General features: G+C 43.5%; 1 protein-coding gene across 1 annotated transcript in view; it reads left to right on the plus strand.

Moving 5' to 3' along the window:
* The window catches only part of dab1a (DAB adaptor protein 1a), a 118610-nt gene extending 114445 nt beyond the window's left edge, over window positions 1–4165 (plus strand). The window contains exon 17 of the mRNA XM_059340817.1: window positions 2069–4165. The gene's annotated coding sequence lies outside the window, so the exon portion shown is untranslated. The remainder of the gene's footprint in view (window positions 1–2068) is intronic.
* The last annotated feature ends 4918 nt before the right edge of the window (window positions 4166–9083 follow it).

Genomic DNA, 9083 nt, shown 5'->3' on the forward strand with positions numbered 1-9083 from the left:
TTTGCATCTCCACAACATATATCAAAATTGTGACATTAATAGTGCTGTTTAACAATAACTTCTTTTTTAGATTTGTTTAAGTAACAAAATAATATTAAATCCATAATAAAAACAAATAACCATTTGTCTTTTTTGTTTTCATCTCCATAACATATATCAAAATTGTGATTTTAATAGTGCTGTTAGACAACAAAATAATAATAAATCAATAATGAATAAATATAAATAACACTGCCTCATTTGACGGCTTTTCAACAAGCTACTGTAGCTATAGAACACTGAAAAACAGATTTATGTACTTGAAAAAACATACATGAACATTACTAGAACATTTAAAACATTTGTGACACCCGTGTCACCGTGGGTCCTTATGGGTTAACCCCACTATAGTGTTCAGATAGACGCTGATGCAGATTATGCAACAGGTCGGGTTTTGGTGTGATTTTGAGCGTGAAGCAGCACTTTTGAATGTCTTTTTTTTTTACCCAGATGCCACCTGTTCAAGTAGGAGAGCTGCATTCAGACACAACATGAATCAAATCTTGCTTCATTTGTGCAAATCTGAACATAAAATTGATTTCATTTATGCCCACAACCAACCAATGGACGACTCATTCAATCAACATCTGCTTTAACAGGGCTGCAGTTAGCCATTTTCATTATTGATTAGACTGCTGCTTATTTTCCAATGAATGAATTAGTTGTTTTCTCCATAAAATGTCAGACTTATAATTTCCCAGAGCCTCCTGTGGCCCAAGGCGTGGTTCCTGCACCAAACTGCATAGGATTAGCATAAAGTGGTAATGTCTTTAAATAGGAGACTTGTGGGTACCTATAGAACCCGTTAAGTTATCTTGAGGTCAGAGGTCAAAGGGCCCCTTTGAAAATGTCCGTATTTCCCTAAATATGGAGCATTATTTTACCCCTTTCCCGACAAGATATCATTAAATGTTTGTTACCAAAGGATTTCTTGGGTCTTCTAGTTTCATATGTTTTTCTCTCAAGTGGGATCAGACAGAGCGATTTCTGTGAGTGAAGCTTTTTACACTCCAGTGCTCATCTCCTCAGGTTTTTGCCAGAGCGCCCTGAATGCCTTGAGTTGAAAAATCCTGTCCTCTGTCTACTCTGGGCCTTAAACATTCCCACATAGATGTCTTTACCTCTAAACGTCTAAACTTCATGGGCAGCAAGCAGTGGCAGCAGAAACTGTTGTATCAGATGAAAATTGAAAAAAGGTGGCAGATTTCACTTTTGAGATCCCTCAGAGATCCCTGTATCTGCAGCCAGCTCACATCCTCAGTTTCCATGTGATTCTGTGAACATTAGGTACCGTCTCCTCATGTGGCAGCTACTGGTAGACCCCAACTCTCTGCACAGAGTGAGAGACGTCTCCCAGAATATAATAGGCCAGCCAGTAGACTCCAATCAAGTTGTCTGCATGGCAGATTGAGTGGCTGGCTGTAATTATGTGTACGATAATAACGGGCCCATTGTGAGTGACTGCAGCAGGCTTGGTGCTCTGACTGCAGGGTGTTCCATCATCTGCTGTTGTCTTCCGGCTCAGTTGGGGAGAAATACAGACATGATGACTCATAACTGGTCTTTCAAGGCGCTAGTTTATACCTCTGATTCATACTGGTCCTGGAGGGAGCCCGGAGTGGGAGAGAATATGCATGTGCGCGCGCAATGACACACTCCGACACAATAACTCACACACGCACACATATAAAAAGGTTTCGGCAGTGAGGGGGGACTTTTTCAGTGACTGCTCTGAATGGGGTGAGAGGAGAAATGATTGGACTGCTCCTCCAGAGCGGTGTGCTACTGCCACCTGGTGGTCCCTAATATGGACAGGAAGTTGGAAACCTTTGCAGATCTGGATCGTACTTGTCAGGGCTTGCAGGTGATTCTTGCAGTTTAGACAGTTGGGAGAATGAATCAGAAACTGGGGTCCTCCCTTTTAATTGTGCATGTTTAAATGAACTGCTGAGGACAACCACTGTAAATCAGGTTTATGATTAAGAGAAGTCTGTTTGAAATCAATGATGTTTTTCTCTCTCCTGCACAGAAGGGGAAGGACCCTCTCTACGCCCAGATCAACAAAGGGAAGAAATAAAGAGACACAAAGGAAGACAGACCTGACCAGCACTGAGAGAACCGGAGGAGAACCCTCAGCCCATGCGTGTGTTTGTGCGTGTGTTAGTGTGTGTGCATGTGTGCGTGTCTGGCACATCTCCCTGCCTGGCCAAGCCCTTCTCTCCTCCTCAAGCTAACAACCTCCCAGGAGGAGCCTCCACTCTCCCTCCTCCTCCTCCTCCTACACCTCATGTGCTTCTCCTCCTCTGCAGCCTCTTCTCCTCCTGAGAGGAGAGAGCCCTCTTGGTCATTCACTCCAGGCAGGAGGGATATCAATCACCGAGACGGATCCAGTTCTCCCTCCACTGCGCTGTCTTCTCCTCTCCTCACTTCTCCCTGTGGCGACTCTCACACCCAGCCTTACAGACATAACCTGCTCCTCCTCTCTCTCTGTCTCCCTTCTTTCCTCCCTCCCTCTTCCTCCCCTGTCTTCGCTCTCACACTCCTCCCTCTGCCTCCTGTGTCTGGCCAGAGACTGTGCTGCCAAAGGAGGGACTGAATCAAGCAGTGCCTCCCTGTCTCCGACACACACCCACACACACGCACGCTCGCTCGCCCATCGGGATCAGAACTAACATCTTTAACGGACAGAATCTGCATCTGTTGCGAGGAGATCCCACAGGAGGAGCTAGACTCTTAACGAGCCTATCAGGGATGGCCCGTTACTGGGATCACTGCTTCTGATTGGTTGCTTGGTTGGTTCGGGCGTTGTCTCCCCATTCTTGTGAGTGTCTGCTGGATCACTATGCAGAAACAGACTCTCTGGGAGCTACTCACACACCGACTACACACACATTGTGCATATAGCAATCAGTCTACATATACCACACACACACACACGCACACACACACTCATCTCTCACCCTCTCTAACATGCATACACACAGTAATTTGCCAAACGTCTCTCCTCGCAGACAGACTCACACAGAGGCCAGAGGACCGGACACACTGAGGAATGGACCCTGAGAGGGGAAGCGTTGCAAGTCCAACAGATTCTGTGATCGAACTGTTCATTCTCTATAGCTTTTGTACAATACCGATTTAAAAAAAAACAAAAAAGAAGAAATTGAAAAATGGAATTTTTATTTTATAAGTCAATCAAGCCGCTGGGGTCAGCTCTATAGGAGTTATAGAGTCAACATGGCTTTAAGGCATCTGATCGTTGGTTTGCCAAACTCATTTTGTAAATAATGATAACAACAACCATTCTGTCCACAGGACTTCTGTGCCATAAAATAGGAAGGCTTCAGTTATGCAAACTCTTGACTTTAACCCAAGCAATACCAACATATATTTTCTTTATCCTGTTTTTTCCTACTTTGTTTCATTGACCTCTGATATTGTTTTTTTTATCTTGTGCATGGATGTTGTGAGTCTCTGTCTTAACCTCACTTACTAATCCTGATTCACACCTCGTCCCTTTGGTCTTTTTAAGTCCTTCCCAAACCGATGAGCTTTCTGCAGTTTATGTTAGAGTCGGCCTGTGTATGCACTATAGCCGCCCTGTGTTTCTGCACCGCAAACCTACTCTCTCTATGTTGCAGACACAGTCTAACTCACTCCATCCCATTTCCCCAGAATAGTCTTTCAGATGCAGCGACGCTCTGCCCATCTGTCTGTCTGTTGGTCAGGTGCCAAACTGCTGCTGTCCGAGCGTCTGTGTGTGGACTGCAGCAAACCTCTGCTACAAACTACATCAACTGTGATGCCAATGACTCCCTATTTTATGGCCAGAGTCCCCATGTCACTCGAAAACTCTTTTGGACTATGATGTTGATTAACTTAAAAATTTGACAACTAGAAGATGAGCAAAGAATAAAAAGGGAAACGTTGCTGTTTGAGTACATAACATTTCTAGACCTATTTTAACTTTACCTCAGCTAACAGTTTCTTAATGTAAATTGACACATTATTTTTATCTTTATGAATATGACATTCTACAGTGGGTTTTTAGATGATTTTTTGGTTCTCTCTTGATTTACGTATTCCACCATGTATTACTGTTACAAATAAACACATCCCAAATGACTGATATGTCTATTTATGTGTTGTAATCTGACTTTGCGTGTGTGTGTGTGCGTGTGTGTGTGTGTGTGTGTGTGTGTGTGTGTGTGTGTGAGACAGTGAGCCTAATGGTGTGTGCCAAGCAGAGGTGACCCCCAGTGAGTCTTTAGTTAGTGTAAAGCAAGCGCCACAGTATTTTTGTTGTAATTTAACACGGCTTTAATGGCCTGTCACATACTGCTACACTGGCAGCCTCTAATGCAAACTGTCATAATTAGCAACCTGCTGCAAAACAACAACTTGAGCCTTCTTCTTACTTGCTCCTCCACTTCTCCATATGGAAAAACATACAACTTAATTACACTTTGTTAATTCATATTATACAGGAGAGAGTAGAACCAGTGGTAATCCACTGGTTGCACTTTCAGTTTCATGAGAAGGTTTTTGCCACCACCCTGTGCAGCTGAATGGAATTTTGTTCTTGCTGCTCATGGCATTGAAAAAAAATAATTTGACAGCAGTGTGTATTTCCAAAAACCCTGTCCCAGTTACTGGATAATCCACAAACCTCACAGTCAGCCGTTTTCTTTGGGACTATTCCTCCTGTGAAAGCTGTCAATAGTGAATGTGTGGATTGTCCGGGATCACTGCCACATTATTTTTGGAGTTGCAGTAGAGTATTTGCTTCTTGTTTCCACTACAGTAAGTCCTATATATTAAATTATGTTCACCCACATTGTATATTCCCTATACCAGAATTTTCTGATCTATGTCCAAGTGGAAATGTGTCTTTTTGTAGGTAAACTGACCTTTTAGCATATTTTTTTTAAATCTAAAATCCAGTTTCAAATGGTTTTTAAAGCACCAATGTGCTTCTACACAGACCAGACTGGTGGGTTTCTGTTTATTAATCATGAAAACAGGCCTGTAAGTCTTACAACAACTATTGTATGACTTACTAAGCTCTGACACACCTGCCAGTACAAGCTCCTGTTGGCATTAAGACAAAATATCCTCTAAAAGTGCCTTATGAAGGCTGTGTGCCTGTAGCATGTGGTGTATTTATGTCATATTACAAATGCCTGTTTAAATACTTTTGTATTCTATGTGACAGGCCTGGAATGCTGAAGGACCTCTTTTGTTTCCTTTTCCTCTGTTTACCTCTAAGATTCAACTTAAGCTACAGAGCACACACCGTGTATCTAATGACATATCACCTGGAGACCAACAAACACACGCTGCTTTTCAAAGATTTTACTCTTGCAGTATGAAAAAGATCGAGGGCTGAAAATTTAACAGTTATAAGAAAAACAACTGCAAGGTTTCATGGCGGTGAGTCACATTCACGCGTACGCGCAGTGCCAGCCAGGCGACATTCCTGAAGGATAAAAAAAAAAAAAATCCATGAGCTGTTGAGAGTCAGTGTGTTGCGTTAAATGCTCAGACCCGTTTGACGAGACGGACTGTTTTGTAAAGATGAGAGTGAGTATTCCCACTCGACCTCATTCCTCCACTGAAACCATCTCCTGTGCGCATGGGACGCACACTTGTCTCGATCAGCGCGGAGCAGAAACACGCAGCGAGTTCGGACGCTTCGTTCTAAGTTGTTTGTTCACTTTTAATCGGACACTATGATGATGAGAAGCTGATGAAGAAACTCACTGGAGTTAACTTAGTTGACTGAGACGGGTTTTTTTGTCGTTTCGGTGGATAGTAAAACACAATGGATCAGGTATGTTGACCTTTACATCCTCAAATCTTTCCGTAAAGTCTGTTTAGCGACGATTTATTCTAAAATAACGACACGATACTCGATAAATATGATATTTTAGATTGTCTTAGCAGGTTTAAGTCTACTTCCTGTCAAAATGACATCACATAAATCTATAATAAGCTCTGATTGAGTTTCTGTCTGTGCGTTGAACAAACTCATTTATCCACCAACTATATTTATTATCCAAATTGTGTTGAAATTCAGGCCACAAATCAGATCCATACAGAAAAACAAAAGCAGTGAGTTGTTTTTGTGAACTCAAACATCAGGTGAACATTTAATTTGTTAATTTTGTATTTACCTGGTACTAGTATCAGTCTATTGCGTTGTGTGATTCTTTCATTAGGAGGTCACAATGGATTTTAAGGCCCTGAGGGCTAAGTTCCAGGAGGAAGACCCCCTCCTGAAGCAACCCAAAATCAAACCTGCTCTCCCAGAGAAACCTAAGGTTGTCCCTCCTCCCCAGAGCCCTACTCACTACCTCCCTGCAGGAGCACGCCCTTCTCTGCTCTCCTCCATCAGCCAGAGCCTGGACGGGAAGACGGCCATTGCCCCCAGAGTGGTCTTCAAGGATGACAAGAAGGAGAGCAAGAAGCCCCTCATCTCTAAGAGCAAAGACAAGAGTGAAGGGAAGCTGAAAAAGAATAAAGACAAGACGATGAAAGGAAGTAAAGAGAAGCTCGATGGCGATTTGGCAGATCAGAAGCAGAAGAACGGTAAAGACAAGAAGCTCCCACTGCTTCCTGTAGCAGCCAAGGAGAGCACTGCAGAGCTGGTGCCGGCCACGCCCCCACCTAAACCCACCACATCAAAGAAGAAGGGCTTCATGGGTTTTAGGAAGTCCAAAAGAATGTCAGTGGAGACCCCAGATGATCCCATCCTAGACTCCCCCAGCTCAGCTGTTCCGGGACATGCTCCACTTATCCCAGTCCCGTCAGCGTTTGGTGACGGAGCAGCAGAACCTGAAATCTCTGCACCTAAGGCTCTTTTCCCAAACATCACTATACCTGACTACAATGCTGCGGTGGAAATACCCCCACCCTCCACTATCCCAGCCTCTCCCGCCTTCAACCCACCACCCGCCTTTATTCCTGAGATCCCATCTCCTGTGGTGGCGACCCCAGAGAGTGAAACTCCGGTGGAGATAGAAACCCCCGCCCTGCTTGTCTCCAGGCCTGCCAGCCAAATTGAAATAATCCCAGATCCACCCAGTGCTGCCCCGACCCCTCCACCCGTCTCTGGCCCTCCTCCTCCAGTGGCCTCCACTCCCTCTCCAACACCTCCTGAGCCTGAGATTGCAGCCGAAGCCGCTATAGAGGCTGTGAATATCGCCGCGGTGGAGACGCCTCCTCCTACAGTGACAGACCCTGCATCCATCCCTCCGTCTCCCAAACCGGAGCGCCCCATCTCAGCACTCTCGGCACTCTCCAGGGCCGAGGACATTTTCCCAGCGAGGAAGACTTCACCGTGTGACCAGAGGATCTTTGCTGCTCTGGAGAAAGCGCGCAGGAAGGCCAGGTAAACAACACTTCTTTAGCGGAAGTTGCAAAGCATTGAGTTTTCAGATGATTTGATGATTTTCAATTAAAGTCGACTTTTTTCTTATCTGGTTTCAGCCCGCCAACAAACCCCAGCCCATCCTACTCCATCACCCCACCTCCTGACGAGTTTCCCCCGAGTCCCACCCGCTCTCTCCCAGAGCTCCCACCCATTGACTATGAGGGGAACGCCTACCCGAAACCAGTTAACGGCTTGGACCACAGTAAGTCTGGACTCTTCTCTCTGCTTCTTGTTTCCAACTTTTACATTTTCTTTCACTGAACATGAAATACACAGCAGCATATCTCATCACCGTGGCATCAGGTACGTACAGTGCAGCTACAGAACAGCAGTTGTTGGTATAGGGTTTCTGCTATAGAGAAAATCTGGTATGTATAGAATGGTTTATGCCACAGGGTTGCCTCGGGTGTTGGTTTGGAGAAGCAGCTTTATAGACACACACACACACACACACACACACACAGACACACAACGAGAACAGTCCTGACATTCCTCTGTTGTGCCAGAAACAACTGAGCAGCAGGCAGGGCAGAGCTGCAGAGGTATGTCAGCAATGATAGAGAGGAGGAGCAATGACAGGAGCATGTCCATCATTATGACAGAGAGCTGCAGTGACTGACACTTTAATGTCTGTTAAAGTGACATGAACGGGATGAGAAGTGGGTCTGCTGCTGTTTGGAGTGGCTTCCTTTACACACTGCTTATCAATTGTGCATGTTTGTGTTCATGCATGTATCAATTTTAAATAACTGCATTCTGTTTATCATGTCATTATGTCTGCTGTCACTTAAAGTGAAGAAATACACTTGCATATTTATGCTAACTCTCTGTAGAAATGCTCTTTCATAATGCAAGATGATTCTTTTTTAACACACATCTTGTGCAAATGAAAGTGATTCATTTTAAGGACAGTTTAATGTGAAAACAAGTTGTAACGTATATATTTTGCATTGAAAGGAGGAAAAGTAATCTAATTTAATTATATTACACCTTTCTAGAACACAGTGCTTTACAAGTCAGTTCGAATAAAAGAAATACATTCAATTAAAGAATTGTCTTTAAGAAAAGCAAAGTTACAGAACTAATACAAAGAAGATGTTTTTTAGTGAAGTGTGCTGTACGTTTTTTCATTAAACTGTTCAGGGTTTTCACTTGTAATTGCATTATCTCCGCTCTGCAGAGTTATTTCACAACAACCTCCACACAGTGTTTGACTGGTTTGGTCTGCTCACAAATCAAATTCTTCCACTCAGCTTGCTCTTTCATCCCTCCTCCGCTCTATTTGGAAACCTTCTTCAGGTGTTTCAGATGAAGCGTTTCTTACTTTTTCTTTTTCTTTTGTTAGTGTGGCAAACGTGATCAAACAGGTGTAGCAAAATATTCAGACTGACTTAAACACGAGACACATGAAACAGACTTCATGATGTGAAAATGGTAAAAACAGGTTTTTAGTCGTTGTTTTTGTTACTGGGAGTACTGTAGTGTGTTGTGAAGTGTGTCATATATTCAAATATTAATAACTGTGATCAGAGAATGTGCAGGTATTTGCGAGAAGGAGGAAGAGAAATAAATAAATATTACTATTTATTTATTATATTATATATTATTA

This window comes from Centropristis striata, chromosome 9 (assembly GCF_030273125.1).
Source record: "Centropristis striata isolate RG_2023a ecotype Rhode Island chromosome 9, C.striata_1.0, whole genome shotgun sequence".
Classification (NCBI taxonomy): Eukaryota; Metazoa; Chordata; class Actinopteri; order Perciformes; family Serranidae; genus Centropristis; species Centropristis striata.